The sequence below is a fragment of the Clytia hemisphaerica genome, unplaced genomic scaffold, assembly GCF_902728285.1.
Source record: "Clytia hemisphaerica strain Z4C2 unplaced genomic scaffold, Clytia hemisphaerica genome assembly, whole genome shotgun sequence".
NCBI lineage: Eukaryota > Metazoa > Cnidaria > Hydrozoa > Leptothecata > Clytiidae > Clytia > Clytia hemisphaerica.
In genome coordinates, this window is record NW_027103355.1 from 1 (window position 1) to 17128 (window position 17128).

General features: G+C 36.6%; 1 long non-coding RNA gene across 1 annotated transcript; it reads right to left on the bottom strand.

Moving 5' to 3' along the window:
• Nucleotides 1–674: 674 nt before the first annotated feature.
• Nucleotides 675–4897, bottom strand: LOC136820947 (uncharacterized). Its single transcript, XR_010848663.1, has 2 exons — nt 4717–4897; nt 675–2182 (listed from the first exon to the last, which is right to left on the bottom strand). It is a non-coding gene; the product is annotated as an uncharacterized lncRNA (long non-coding RNA).
• Nucleotides 4898–17128: the final 12231 nt, after the last annotated feature.

Sequence of the window (17128 nt, forward strand, 5' to 3'; positions counted from 1 at the left end):
CTCAGAGCATAGATTGTAGTCGCAGTCGAACCCCCAGATTATCCTAAAGCCCAACTTAGTAACTTAAATTTATTAAAGCCTTTATATTAAGCAATATCCGATGCAAAACAAAATACAACCATATTCCTGCTAAAAATTGTCGTTATTTCATAGACATGTTCACAGATGATCCCGGGGGGGGGGTACTTAGGCAAAAATGGGTGCTGGGTATGTGCGTGCCTTAAGGGTAGGGTTTTTCACCCTCCCAAAGTCTCTCTAAGGGTTACCAAAACAACAAAAGTCAAAATCAGTCTCTCTAAGGGTCGGTTTTTTCACAAACTCGGGTCAAAGAAAAGTGAAAAGTCAAAAAAGTGAGAACATTTTTAAAAAAAGTGAGAAAATTTTTCAAAAATTAGAGAAATTTTTTCGAAATTGGAGAAAATCGAATTTCTTTGGCCCATTATAGAAATTTTTTGTGAAAAAGTCTCTCTAAGGGTTGGGTTTTTCTACACTGAGTCTCTCTAAGGGTCACCTTTTCACCAAAATTCAGTCTCTCTAAGGGTAAGGCTCCAGAGGTCTGGCACGCACATACCCGACACCCATCAATCCTAGTACCCCCCCGGGCAGATGATATAAGTCTAAAAACTTGTTAAAAAATCGCATGCAAATGATAACCATTTTAACACAAAAATAAATGTATTTTATTCAACTAATATTGGTTTTTACCTTCATTAAGGAAATAAAATCTTAGATTTACAAGTTGATATTATTCTAAGACTCATCTGAGTAAGAAAGTGCCAAAATATCTTGAGACTGTCTACTAAGGGACTAATATAGAAATATGGCAATATGAATTTGGGAGATATCGAAATATGTTGTTCACATTAGTTTCATATGAAAAACTTCCTTGTCATCAATATTTTAAAGCACCATATTATACCATCCACAAATAAAAAGTTACTTAAAAATGGATCTCCTTCTTTACGTGCAACATTATCATTACATCATTGCCAGCAAGTTACATTGTATTGTCAGCTTTAGAGGTCGTCAAACTTTGTTGAATTTGTAATCGGGCAAAATTATTTTAAAGGGAACCAGAGACCACCTTGATTTCAAAAGGATATCGTGCATAAAGTGGAGATTGTCATTGAATGATTTTAATTTCAGAGGATGCACAATAAAAAATGCTGAAAAATGAGAGCTCACACAAGTCTGTAGCACAAGCGAAACTAAAGTTATGGCATTTTAAAGCTCAAAAACTGCCGATTTTCTACATGAAACAGAGTGTCACCCAAAAATTTGCATTGTTAAAGTGGTTAATAAATTAACACTGACTGATGATTATGCTATCAAAGTCATGATTTTTAGCCATAGCAACGATAACACTTTGAGAAAATCAAAAAGATTTTTGGTAACACTCAAACAATTTTTTAAATTTATCATGAATGCGGTACACATGATATGAAACAGAATCGGCTGTAAAAATCTTATTCAACTTTAGAACCCTATATAGGGTTAATGGAAAGGTTTTCAAGATGGACCAAATGCTTAGATTTTGATACAAAGTTACTGTATCAGCTTGAAAAATGTTTGAGGTGATATGGTTAAGTGAAAATTTCATATTTTTTATTTCAGTAAAGTAAGATAATTTTCCGTCATTCCGTAACCAAAAATGATTTCTCAATTAAAAACCAGTCTTCCCCCAATGGCAATTAATTTATGCCTGGTTTGAAAGTACTAAGTAAGAGGTAGAAACTTGCCAAATATTTTACTCTAAAAATGTTTCCTTAAAACTTTACAGCATTTTTAATTTTTCCGTCATTCCGTAACCAAGATTTTTGGAAAATAAAATCCTCCATCGTTCAATACAGGGAAGGCCAAACATGCTGTAAATGAGTTTTCTTGATCAATTGTTGGCCTATGTTGGATTTTGAATAACTAAAACTGCAGCATTCATTGTATTTTTTGTGATATGGCTGTGGCTGTTTTTTAGGCTAAAAAGCTTTAATTTCAAGGCTTTTTAGCCTGAAAAATGGCAAAATCAAGTTTCAGAAGCGCTGTAGCTCTAAAACAACTGCAAATGAATTTAGGATACTATGAGAAATGATACATATAAATTTGAAAATGTTTACTGAAAAAAAATTTTCAGCTCCCAGATGCACTTTTTGGTTCCCTTTAAAATAATTTTGCCCAATCCTGGTACCTGAATGTGAAAAGAAAGAAAAATTCAAAATTTCATAATGGGAAATAATCTCTTTACAGTAATCAATGCCAAATGTGTGGTCATTCGCTGAAATCTCTCAAAAAAAAAGACTTTAAAAAAGTGAGACTCTGCTTGATGGTTTGAGCTATGTTTGCCATGCATATATACTGAGCCATTAAAGAAGTTTACGAGAACGTACAAAAAGAACCACAGGGTACGTACAATAAGGTACACTGGGAACATACAATAAGGTTGACGGGAAACATACATAAGGTTCACGGGGAACATACAATAAGGTTCACAGGGAACGTACAATAAGGTACAAGGGGAACGTACAATAAGGTACAAGGGGAACGTACAATAGACCTTTTTTCAAAGAGCCCACCCTGTTGAATAATTATGTAATCCAGCAGAAAAACAATGATAAAACCATGCATAATTATTACAATATGCATGATACAGTAATTATGCATGGCTCTATCATTGTTTTTATGGCTGGAGCAGGGGGGGGTCAAGCAGTTAGTACAAGACATCATGCCTACTAAGTGATTCTTTGGAGGAAAGAGGCCACACCACCACCCTTTGACAGTTAGTACGAAATATACTAAGTGATTTCAAAGGAAATTCACTAAGGACCACCCCTTAAAACCTATCAAACGAGAGTGTGATATTTACTTTTTGTCAAACCATGTTCCCAAAATTGTTTTGAAACCGTTATTGATTTGGTATGATGAATTAAAATGAATCAAAAATTTTATTTTAACACAACGCTGTACAGCGATATATGTACAAGAGTTTCAAATAACGAAGTACTTCTCAATCATTGATACAATAATGAAACACCGTAAACCAAAAACATAAACATAATATGTAGCGTTCAATCAAGGCAGAAAAAAATACTTTTTCATGATCATTTAAACACAAAACTTTTCTTAAGTACAGGGAATTTCCCTACGAACATTAGGGGAAAATCAACTTTTTTCTTTTATTTATCAATCTATAGTTAGGGAATTCCCCTGATATAGTGTTTAACTAAAGGGTAATACCAAACAAACTCCAAAGGGGAAGACTTAAATGTCTTAGGTTCTTTGATTTCTCTTATGGAGGGGGATTTCCCTGATTGCTTTTGGTATTTATTTTTAATATTTTTCTAGAAAAGGTAAAAAAGTAGCACTTAGTATTCATTTGTACTAACTGTTTTCCTAGATTTTTTACTTGACACCACCCTAGCAGTCACTTAGTACCATCAAGTACTAACTGATTTTTGAAAATTTTGTAGGTATACCACCAGGGTACTAACCGGCATGATGTCTTGTACTAACTTCTTGACCCCCCCCTGGCTGGAGTACATAATTATTCAACAGGACGTCCTCTTTGAAAAAAGGTCTATAAGTTACAAGCGGAACGTACAATAAGGTACAAGGGGAACATACAATAAGGTACACGAGGAACGTACAGTAAGATACACTGGGAACGTACAATAAGGTTCACGGGGAACATACAATAAGGTTCACGGGGAACATACAATAAGGTACACTGGGAACCTACACTGGGAACATACAATAAGGTACACTGGGAACATACAATAAGGTAGAAGAGAACATAAAATAAGGTTCATGGGGAACGTATAATAAGGTACAAGCCAGTATGGTATTTTCGAAAGCAAATTTAGCCAAATGGAAGCTAAAAATCGATGGATTATGGAGTCATTCACGCCGAGCTGGAATTATTACTTTACGCCAACTGAAAATCAAACAATCTTTGTAAGTGCCCTTACGCCAATGCGCCAAAAACGTTTCAGTTGTACGCTGAAGAACTTCAGCGTTAGTTCAATAATAGTACAATAAAGGTACACAGGGAACATACAATAAGGTACTGGGGAACGTACAATAAGGTACATGGGGTACGTACAATAATTTATACGGGGAACTGCACAATAAGATACACTGGAACGTACCATAAGATACACAGGGAGCGTACATACGCCAATGCGCCAAAAACGTTTCAGTTGTACGCTGAAGAACTTCAGCGTTAGTTCAATAATAGTACAATAAAGGTACACAGGGAACATACAATAAGGTACTGGGGAACGTACAATAAGGTACATGGGGTACGTACAATAATTTATACGGGGAACTGCACAATAAGATACACTGGAACGTACCATAAGATACACAGGGAGCGTACAAAAAGGTACCCAGGAACATACAAAAAGGACCAACGGAGAGCGTACAAAAAGTACCCTGAAAGCATTCAAAAAGTACCCTGAAAGCATTCAAAAAGGACCATGGGTAGTGTACAAAAAGGAAAACGTACCAAAGGATCCCAGAGAGCGCACAAAAGATACAAGGGAGGGGAGCATACAAAAAGGTAAACAGGGAGTAAAAGCATCTATTATGATATATTTTCTTTTTAGTATCCGGCATCAAGGCTAAAAATGGGGCACTGAGAAGAGTACAAGCTTTTCCAAGTTTTGACCATTAATATCTAGACAATATATACATGATGGAAATCAGAAAGAAATTTATGCTCACCTTCTTCTCAAGTCAAGATAGGAATGGTTTGGATTTCCATGTGTTTCAGCTTCTTTCTCCACCCTTCTTCTTCTCCTTATGGGAAAGACAATAAATTCCAGTAAATTCAGCACACATGAGAGAAACTCAGGCAGTCCTCTGAGCTTTACACACAATCATTTGTTTTATGAAAAGCTGGTAAAAACAAAACATTTCGCTAAATGCACAGAGCGCGACGGCCCATTTTCCCTTTCCTATCTTTCACCTTACCTGTTTATTCTACTTTCTGAGAGTTACTTTCTCATTTCTGACTGAGTTTTCATACCTGTCAATCATTTGTCCATCAATTTCGACCAGTCTAATTTTTCGCACCGAGTGGGATTCGAACCACCACTAAAGAAAGACCTTCAGATTCGGAAGCCAGCGTCCTATCCGTTGAGCCATCGCCGCACAGCAAAACCACGCAATTCATAACACATTATACCGAACTGGCAAAAGACGGGGGTAATGTTATTATAATATGGGTAAAAGTACCCCTTTTTTAAACCTAACTGAAATTCGAGCCGTTACTAGCAACCCTGCGGGGCCCAAGGCGCCGAGTATGCACCCGGCACAGTGACAAGCCGTTACTAGCAACCCTGACCCTACCTCCCAATGCCCCCTGAATCACGGAATGACGGATAGGAAAAATTATCGGGGAAAAAAATTGCTCTGCGCGCTCTGTGCATTTAGCGAAATCTAAAACAAACCCCTGGCTGCCATATTTTGATAGATTGATACTATTTTTTTCCCCGCTAAATCTTCGCGACGATTTTTAGTCACGTGACTGAAGAGCCTAGTCATAATGTGCAGCACGAATAAAGAAAACATTTTAACATCGAAAATGGAAAAGGAAACGGAAAAAGGCCGTTTTAATAAATATTCCCCTATAGTAGGGAAATATTTAATAAAATTTAATTCCAAGAAAATTTAAAGTGTGTGAGACGAAGAATTTGATATGGAGAGGATAGGATGAAAGGAGATGAAGAGATTTCGTTTTTTTTTGTTTTCTTTGGGTTCATGAAAATTTCGAATCTTTCAAGTACTTTAGGCGTACAAACTTTCGCGAGCAGAAACTTTTGCGAGGACGAAAAATCGCGAATTTCACGACATTTACTTTCGCAAATTTAACGGAAGAATATTTTTCGCGAGCATTAACTTTCTCCTTTGTAGAAATATTAACTTTCGCGAATCAAAGAGGGACGAATACTTCTTGGATTGGCTTGAAACATTTGTCCTTTGACTCACTAGTTTTTTAGCAGGCTAAAAAGTGCCATAAAAGTTACATTTTATTCAAAGTTTGAAGTTTACAGATTTTCTGGATCAGGTCCGGTTAGCGTGGTACACGGGTACAAACTATACTTGTGAAAGATACAACTATACTTTGTACCCGAAACTATTTTACTGACCAGATCGAATTCACTAGTATACTTTGTACCTATTACAAGTATACTTTACACCCGCGATCAAATATACTTTACACCCTGATCAAGTATACTTTGCGCAAGCGATCAAGTATACTTTACACCCGCGATCAAGTATACTTTGTACCCTGATCAAATATACTTTACACCCGCGATCAAATATACTTTACACCCGCGATCAAGTATACTTTGCACCTGCGAGCAAGTATACTTTGTACCCTGATCAAATATACTTTACACCCGCGATCAAATATACTTTACACCCACGATCAAGTATACTTTGCACCCGGGAGCAAGTATACTTTGTACCCTGATCAAATATACTTTACACCCGCGATCAAATATACTTTACACCCGCGATCAAGTATACTTTGCACCCGCGAGCAAGTATACTTTGTACCCTGATCAAATATACTTTACACCCGCGATCAAATATACTTTACACCCGCGATCAAGTATACTTTGCACCCGCGAGCAAGTATACTTTGTACCCTGATCAAATATACTTTACACCCGCGATCAAATATACTTTACACCCGCGATCAATACTTTGCACCCGCGAGCAAGTATACTTTGTACCCTGATCAAATATACTTTACACCCGCGATCAAATATACTTTACACCCGCGATCAAGTATACTTTGCACCCACGATCAAGTATACTTTGTACCCATCACTAGTATACTTTGCACCCATGATCAAGTATACTTTGTCAAACGCCTAATGATGCCATCGTGCTGGCATTAGCTCCCATTTGAAATTCCCTTTTGGCATTTTAAGTCAAACAAAAGAACCAAAACAACGAAAAGATTTTTTTATGTGTGCACGTTTTTTATTCAGTCTTTTCTATATATTGTAAAATTTGCAAGATTTGCCGTAGCCTAGCCTTACGGCAAAAAGGTTTCAGTCATAATGAGTGCACTTTTTGAGAGATTTCGTAGCTATTTATTGTCTAATCTGTCAAAATTGAACTTGACGGAATCAACTTTCAATGACTCTAAAATGTTAATTTTTCGAAATACCATGACAGAAAATACAATGGAAAAGCTATTAAAATCGAATCATTTATGAGAATGCAAAATGCCAGTAGGCTCAACGTGTTTAATTTTATTCAAGTGGCTGAAATATTTGCAGTTCAATTTAAGGAATAATACGAATGAAAAATTGAATTTTTATATCACTACTCTTTTGAAATGATCTACATACATGTGTATGGTACTTGGTCCCAATAAAAAAAGACTTTACAAAGAAGTCCTATGAAAATTCTGAACTCCATTTTGCTTTATGTGTGCACTCTTTTTTGCTATCATGTGTCAGTCTCCAATAATTAGAATAATTCCCGTGAGAGTAGTTTCAGTATGGTAACAAAACTAGTGCACATTCAAAGCGAATCGGCTTTATGTATGAAAAAACTAAAAGATAGGTATGTTTTCATAGGTTAAGGATTTGTCCTATTTTTCAAAAAAATTATATTTTAAAAACTTCTAGAAAGGCCAAGGAAGTATTCGAGTACAACTTGCACTGAAAGCACGCTCTCGAATAACAGAAGAAAACAATATGATCAAACATGTGCGTGTTTATAGTTCATTTGCATAATTTGCAACCATAGCTTGTAAAAAGCAGTCCCCGAAAGAATCTTCTGCAATTTCCCCATAGAAACGGAGATTGTACTCGGCCAAGTACCCTCCCGCTTTATTGCAGCGGATTCCTTTTTTCTGACAAATCCATCTTTTGGCATGCTATTCAGCTAGATGACTGTTGCCTTGGTATAAATCAACAGTATTGGATACCGCAATATTCGGTTGAATATTAAAATTTGTCTCACTGAAGACCATACTCCCTTGAGCAATGGGTAAAACCCATGCTCTATCAGCATTTGAGTATCGGTCATCTTTATTGTGGAGAAGATATCCCGTGCGTTTGTTTGGTTGCGTTAGTATCAAAATATCGTGGTTTCCATTCTTCTGGCATTTCTTTAGAGTTGAAACTTTCACATGAATTCCAGGGCCTCCGATGATTGAAGGGTGTCTCACCAAATACGCTTGGCATTGCTCTCTCAAATACTTTACATGATCACCCGTTACCAACTCTGTTTGCAGGGTTTGAGCAGCAATCGCCTAAAAATAGTATTTGATATTGAATACAGTTCGCCCATAGAAAATAGAAATAGAGTAGTAAAAAGAATATCATATAATAGTAGGGGCAAGCCTGGAGTTCCGTGACATATTTTTAGGACCTAGCCATTTTTAATCTATCCCAAAGAACATTGTATTATAACATATTTTTGAGAGGGAGGATGCGGATAAGGCCCAGGAAAACTTTTTATGACCAAAATAGTGACGCAATAGGCAAAACTGCAGGGGAATATGAATGAGGGGTAGGAAAACAGCTGAGTTTCAAAAGTCAAAATAAACAAAATTGATTGGTATATTCTGGAAGAGCATGAAATTATGAGCAAATAAACATATTACAACTGATCTCTTACTCAACCATACAAAGAAATACAGCCATTTTAAAACCAGCGACCTGTCAGGGGCCTGTCAGCCAGCTCTACAGTACTGTGATTTGACGTCAAATCGTACTGACGTCGGAATATGTTTTTAACTTCAAACTTTTTTAGTTTAGTTTGAGCTAGAATCTCAGAATGCTTGTTTATGAGTTTGTTTGATTGTTCGCAAACTAGCAGTGTAGAGAACGGTATAATTGGTTTACGGAGCTGAAATTAGGGGTAGTTTTTTTAGTTTTTATTAATATTAATACACCGCTTAGGAGTCTCACTATCTCCACCGTGTTCCACCGTGAAAACGGTAGGTAAAATGCGCACTTTAGTACTGTAGAAGGTTAGAGGAATGTAAACATTGCCAATTTTTTTCTTTCCTTTAAAGAGAATGATTTAGATATTTGAACATGATATGAATGATAATTTTATGAATCTCTCCTGAAAATTTCACAAAAATTAATCTGGAGGAAAAGAAGTTATGATTAAAAGGAGTTCTTTACCTACCATTTCTCTGCTAGGTTTCCTTACGAGAACCGGAATTTTACCTACCGTTTTTTACGCGGGAAAGAGCGGTCACTAAAATCAAAACAATGAAAAATTGTTTTGACGCGTGCGCAGTCGACACTCCTAAACGGTGTATTTCTTTCACGAGTTATCACCATTTTACCTGGATTTTGCGCTCATTTATAAACGTCATAAAAGTCAAAATATTTTTAAAGTACCCAAATAGAATTTCATATTTTTTACGAATAATTGACGTCAATCAACAGGTATCACGTTAATCCACATCAAAATGCGCTTCTAAAAAACTATATTTGATATTTCTTAAGTGAGTGGAACTCCCGTGGAACTGGTCCACTTTGGTTTTGGATATGCCGTAACTCACCTGAGGAGGCTTATTCCTTACCAATCTCTCTGGGTGTACAACTAGCCTTCCCTTATTCCTTATTCCTGAGCGTCCGTTACCTTGGTTTATCACCAGAAGTTTACCTTTTTACCTTGCCTTGCCTTATCCCGAGTAACCATCACCCACCCTGGGTTTACAATCGGGCCTTCTCTTATTGACAGCACCTTTCACCCTGGGTTTGCAATCGACATTTTCGCATCCTAAGTGCCCATATTTCATTGCCCTGTTTTAAAAAGTGTTTACAATCGGGCTGACCTTTCCTGACCATCAACAAGGGTTTATAGTTAGGCGTTTCCTAACCCAAGTAATCCCACCGTAATCATTCGCTAATACCAAGTACTAAATTATCACCTGGGTTTGGGTTTACAAATGAGCCTTCGCTACCCAAAGTATCCATCTCCCTGGGTTTACAAATTCGCTAAGTTCACAACAGAGCCTTCCCTTCTCGTCGGATTTATAATTGAGCTTTTCTCAATCCGGAGTACCCATCCGTTACCCGAGGACGTATAATTCTAACTTTTCTTCGTCGGCCCAAATAATGGCTACACCCCCTTAGTCGCTGTATTTTTTACCCCTCAACGTTGAAATCAAGACCCGGACCTCACTTAAGCACATTATGAATGGGTATGGTTGGGCGAGGATTTGTTTAACTACTACCTTAAGGGAACTAATTTTTGCGGGAACTAAATTTTGCGGTTTTTGCGGATTCAGGCCCAAACCGTAAAATTAAGTTCCCGCAAAATTTTTCAAATGCGAAAAACAAAGGTCAAATAATTCACAGTACGGCTCTAATTTTCTTTCAAGTGAGAAATCCGCAAAATTAAGTTCCCGCAAATATTAAATCTTGAACTGCGAACCGCAAAAATTAGTTCTCGCAAAAAATAGTTCCCTTAAGGTACTTAACTGAACTTTTAAGTCAATGCTTAGGGTTGAAGAAATTGAAGTGTTGGTTTAGAGTCACCTGTATAAAGATACATTGGTGGTGAGTGACTCAAAACTTTCAGTTGTAATAGCTACGGAACTGTGAGATGCAAAGGTGTTTAATATATTCCAAGAACCAAGAATAAATTATTACTCACAGCTATAGTGGTTTCTTGACACCAAAGTTTAATAACTTGGATCCATGTTAGTAGTGTGGTGTGTGATCGGTTAAAAAATGAACCAGCCAGAACGGATATCGTGTTTGAACATTCTTTACATCTCCTGTAAGCAGTTGAAAGATATTAGTGAGGTTAAGTAAATTGGTAAAATCACGACGACGAACGAAAATTTAACAGGCTAGTGAGTTTCAACCAATCAAATTTTGTATTTCCACTAGCCTATTACATTTTTCGTCCGTCGTCGTGATTATCCCGGTATACTTAACCTCACTATTAACGATATTTATCATATCGATTCTAGTTTTCAAACTTGAATTATTTTTCGTATTTGCATTCACAACAACTCAAAATTTCGGTTCAGACATGGCGTCGCAAAGAATTTTTCAAAGATCTAGGCCCAAAGTTACTTGTAAGGATGATTAGAAATTTCCAAGTATAATGAGGTGAATAAAGCACATTTATATAGCAAATTTGGTATTTATCAGGGCGCAGTTTAAAGTGCTTTTAGTGTGCGACCACTTGGTCGAAAATTAGAGAGCGTCGACTGTATTCACAGCAAAAAATGGCCATTCATCACGCGTCAAGCAGACCCCTGGCTGAGCCTCTTAACTTATATTTTTTCAAAATTGTGCCCTTGACTTTTCAAATTTTGCACCCCGAGTGTTCATTAATTTGTACTAATTTAGTTATGAAGATTATTTATTAGATCAGAGTGAGAATATATTTCGAAAAGAAGGCTCGACTAGATAAATAGCACAGATTATTGCAAGCGAAGAGAGCGAAAAAATAGCTAGAATTTTAAAGTTTTTTCATCAGATCTGGTCTCGGGGCTTAATAGCTCAGGGTGGACTTTTGGTTACTTTGAATAATTTTCAGGGCAAAGATAAAAAAAGTTGCAACTTTTTGTCAACTTTTAATAATTTTGCCATTTTTCAAGGCGAAAATACGAAAATTTCTCAATCTCTTTGCTTTGACAGGGTTCTAATTTTATCAACGATTCGTATCTTACAGGGTCCACTTTTCGAACTCCAGCGGGACGTCCCCGTCGACCGTTAAGGTCAGTGCCCCTCCGGGTCAAGTGCTCGCTCAGTAGGGGATTATTATAATCACGTTGTTATTTTTATTAGACCTAAAGGAAACTAAGCTTTGGCCCTAAATAATTACAGACACAGTCAAAGAAAAAAATCTTACCATCGTTTCGCAATCTCCTCGTACTCCATCTGAACTTGGTGATTATGTTTTCTGACATTATTACAGGATTTCGTTCTTGAAAGAAGACCATATTGCATCAATTCAAAAATAAGAATTTGCTCGTCTTCAATCTGAACTAACCCTGTGTAATTCATTTTGAAAGTGGTATAAATTTGTATTACAAGCATTAACCTCTATGTATATTGAAAATATACCGAATGCATTGATTTGAAGAATAAAATGTATGTTGGAAAGAAGAAAAATTTTGTCTGGTCATAAGTCTTTATGTCCCTATTATGTTTATATGTGTCTTCTTATAAAATAAAATAGGACGCCAAATTTAAATTTTTTAAACTCGCCAAGATAAATAAGTATAATAGTGAAGTAAATCTTGGAAAAAAATACTTGTCTAGTAAATATTTTTCTGTGTTTTTTCTTTTGGTCATGCTCAAAAAATTTCCTTTTGAAAAAATTAGCATCTGGACATCTGGGGTAGACAAATTTAAAACTCGTGCGACCTAAATGAATCATTGCCTTGATGCTTATCTGAATTGAGGATGGCTGCTGTACAACGCAGATTTTTACAAAGATCGGGAGCTCTACTGTTTGGAAATGACAAAATCGCGATTGTCCACTTTTTGCAAGGTCAAGGATTGCTGAGTATCGTGAAAGCCTGTCCAGGATGCAATTCTAACATGCGTTTGGAGCGACACGACCAATGTTGGGATGGATATCGGTGGTGAGTTATACTATTACTTATATTACACTTTTTTTGTTTGTTAAAAATAATTTAGTGTGTGTGATATTTAGTTTGATATTCGAAATTCAAATTTAGCTCTACGAAGGAGAGCAGTCATCTGCTTGATTTCTAAACCTCTTAAGATGTTAACCATCATTTCCATCAAGAATGGTCACTTTCCATTGCAGTGGTGGCACTACTTTACATAATCGGATTAAATTTCGCGAGATTAAATTTAGCAAGCCAAAAAATTCGTGAAATTTTTTGGATTTAATTTCGCGAGTCAGCAGTTTGAAAAATTTCGCGTGGATTCAATTTCTCGTACAAGGCATTTATTTCCCTAAAAATTACACTTTTACGTACAATTTTTCACGGGCCTCTGCGCGAAATTGCGTGAAAATTAATACGCGCGAAAATTAGTACCTTCTTTGTAATTTTACTAAAAGGTTGTTGTTTGATTTACATTGAAGCTTAAAATATAGAAAGATTCGATCATAAAAGTTTTCTACAAAAAGAGACCTGGCGTATCTGGTCTTCTAGAATGAGTCATGGTCCTCACATTACAAATTTCTCTTGCAGGAAATGCAATAGCCGTCCTTGTAGAGATTCGATGAGGCTGAGAGAAGGCACAATCTTTGCGAGTTGGCGAAGAGTATCTCTTCTGGACCTGTTTTTTACCATTTATTTGTGGGCCAACAAAGTTTCAATGACAAAAACAACCAACATCGTCGGCATCAGAAAGGAGCACACGATCAAAATGTTCCAGTTGTTGCGGCAGGTCTGTACGAATCATCTGCAAGCCAACCCGATAACTGTGGGTGGTGGTGGGCCAAACTTCGTGGTGCAAATTGACGAAAGTCAATTCCAACACGTTCAAAGGGTATGTTAGTTATATTGGTATTGAATAGTAATTGCTCAATGGCAAGTTTTCTTTCGGGGGATTAATTTTGGAATCTCCCCCACAGTTCAGCTTTATCAGAAATTCAACTGTTCCTATTTCATAGGATTCGTGTTTTCAGTACATGAATTTTGGATCCTGATTTTGCTACGTCACTGAAGTAGTCAAACTCTTTTGCGAATTGAGATATAACTTTAACAAAGAGAGTGTCAATGTTCCAACAGTTCCTAAATTCCCAAGTCACTTACTAATGATTACAAAAATTAGCTTTTCCCGCCGTTTTTATTGAAGGGAAATCTGCACATATTTGTGCTTTTTCCCCTGTAAATTGAATAGAAAATAGCATGTAGCAGTTGCCCGAATCCTATGAAAGTGGCTAATGGGAATAATCTGTACACGTAGACAATTTTAAGATCACTCCATCGATTCAATAATTTGTTTTACAATTCAGTTGAAAAACTTTGGCTAAACAAATTTTCTTTCAGCTGTATATAGATTCTTTTTTATATGAAATTTAGTAAGTAAAGGGTCCCAAACCCTTAGGATCTGTGACATCTATTCTAGGACAAAACCTCGTGAATTTCTTTTGGATAGTTGAATGTATATAAACTCATTTTTGCGTATCAAAACATTTCACCCATAAACCGCCAGTACAGCAATATACTAATTTGTAAAATACACAAATATGACAGGTTGCAAAACGTATAACCCAAAGCATGTTTTATTGAGGGGAGGGCTATTCCTAGGTAAAAATTCCAAGCGATTATTTGATGAAAAAGTCCACCCGAGAGAGGACATAATACTCTGAAATCCGAATTTGTTGAATTCTAGCTAGATTTAATTTCCAATCATAATTTCTAGGGAGGAGTCGGCAGAAGAAGACAACCTGTTTGGGTATTTGGGTTCGTGGATACGCGTTTCACCCCAGCCAGAGGTTATATGGAGATTGTCAACCGTCGAAACCGTCCCACTTTAGTGAATGTTATCAATAATGTTCTTAACCCAAACACTGTCGTTCACAGCGACCGGTGGCCGGCTTACAATCGGTTGCAACAGTTTGTTCCAAATTGTGTACAACACAACACTGTCAACCACACCTACCATTTTGTGGATCCTCAAACTGGTGCACACACACAAGTAAGACCATGTGCCTAGTCTAAATTTTCAACACAAAATCAATTATCTCTTCACATAACCCGGGCCGGGGGTACTAGGTTTGCGGAATAATGGGCATGTGCCGCCCGACTTTTGTCCTTTAGAGGGAATGAAATCAAGGCTTTTTAGTGCTGGTGCTGGTGTTTTTCTAGATATATATTAAAAATAGCAATTAAAATCTAATTTCAAAACTCATGTATTCACTTTCAGAATATCGAATCATATTGGAACAGATTTAAATTGAAGCTTAAGGCAATAAAGGGAATCCAGCTCCAATTCCTAACTAGCTACATGGAGGAATTTATGTGGAGGTAACTTCTTTGATTTTATTTTCATTAAAATAGCTTTTTTCGGAACTCATATTTTAATATAAACAGTTGTTAGCGTTTAACAATCGAGGTTTTATGCGTTTTTGTTACATCCTTCTCTATGCAAAACTTGAACGGGTTTTCGCTGGGTTTTATGTTATTGAATCAAGCAGTTTTGTTAAGATTTCATCAAATAATGTCAAAATGTTTCGAATCATTTCAAAAATTTTAACAGCAATCTTGTTAGATTCTACCCTTGGGGTAAAGAGAGTTGGCTCTTCAGTAGTTGTCTAGAAAATTGTTCAAACTAATTTTAAACGTATTCTTGTTGTTTTAAGAGATTGGTATGGGTTGGATACTCCATTTGACCACATCATCAATCGCATAAATATTGACTATCCCCAATGATGATAGAGTACAACGTTGTAAATCTTTGTATTTTTTATAACTAAAGGATTCTTTTTGAATTTTTTGAACATCTTTTTCACAGAACAAAGAAAACATGCCAAGTAATTCATTGTTTTGCTTTATAATTTTATTTATTTATTTTCTTTGTGTTTGTTAATTTAGAAACGGGACATTTGAAAGTGAAGGGGAATATTTTGGTCCGTAAAATTGATTTTGGCACGAAGCGGAGGGACAGTCGCTTGTATTGTCTGAGTTATACCTATGTACAAGTGGACTCCTAGGGGGTACCAAGTGGACTTGTGTTCAGGTACCGAGTTATTTGTGTTTGGGTCTCAAGCAGACTTGTAGACTTTTTTCATAAACATTTTAATGAAAGTTTAAAAATTCGTAATTAAAGACCAGAGACATGAAATGAAATCTTAAACGATGTTTCGTCCTTAAGTCTGGCTAATAGCATATGCGGTTCAAGCCACATACCTTGTAACATCATTTCGCTCTATCAATTTAACCGATTCGACTGGTTTGAGAGAAATTCGATTGTCAAGTGGTGCACTCGAGTTTTACTGACCATAACTGATTTATTGCGGATTCTGTGGATACAAAGTGTACTTGATCAGGGTACAAAGTATACTTGATCAGGGTACAAAGTATACTTGATCGGGGTACAAAGTATACTAGTGCAGGGTACAAAGTATATTAGTGATGGGTACAAAGTATACTTGATCATGGGTGCAAAGTATACTTGATCGCGGGTGTAAAGTAAACTAGTGATGGGTACAAAGTATATTTGATCATGGGTACAAAGTATATTTGATCATGGGTACAAAGTATACTTGATCGGGGTACAAAGTATACTTGATCGGGGTACAAAGTATACTTGATCGCGGGTGCAAAGTATAGTTGATCATGGGTACAAAGTATACTTGATCGCGGGTGTAAAGTATAGTTGATCATGGGTACAAAGTATACTTGATCGGGGTACAAAGTATACTTGATCATGGGTACAAAGTATACTTGATCGCGGGTGTAAAGTATATTTGATCAGGGTACAAAGTATACTTGATCGCGGGTGCAAAGTATACTTGATCGCGGGTGTAAAGTATACTTGATCGCTTGCGCAAAGTATACTTGATCAGGGTGTAAAGTATATTTGATCGCGGGTGTAAAGTATACTTGTAATGGGTACAAAGTATACTAGTGAATTCGATCTGGTCAGTAAAATAGTTTCTGGTACAAAGTATAGTTGTATCTTTCACAAGTATAGTTTGTACCCGTGTACCACGCTAACCGGACCTGATCCGATTTTCTATTTTGTCAAGAATTTTTTCGAGCATAAACTTTCGCGAATGGCCCTTCCTAGAATTTTTAAAGTGTACGCCTAAAGTAGTCAGAACATTGATTCGGCTCAAAGAATGAAAGTTTTCTTTCCAATTTGGCGCCGCAGGCGAAAATCTTTGATTTAAAGAAAGTTCAAACAGCTTTAAAATGAACCCTAAAAAGGTCATCGTTTTAGAAAAGCTGCACGAATATTTTTGCATTTAGGTTTATGCTTTTTTTGTTGCAATCGCATGGATATGTTTCATTTTGTCCCCGCATTAGATTTATGGAAGCCGAGCGAGAAGGGTCAACGTGCGACATCTTCCGAAAGATGTCGAGATTTCTTTAAAGCTGTCAAGATTTCTTTCAAGTTGTCGTGATTTCTTTCAAACTGTCGAGATTTCTCTAAAGCTGTCGAGATTTCTTTCGAGTTGTCGAGATTTCTTT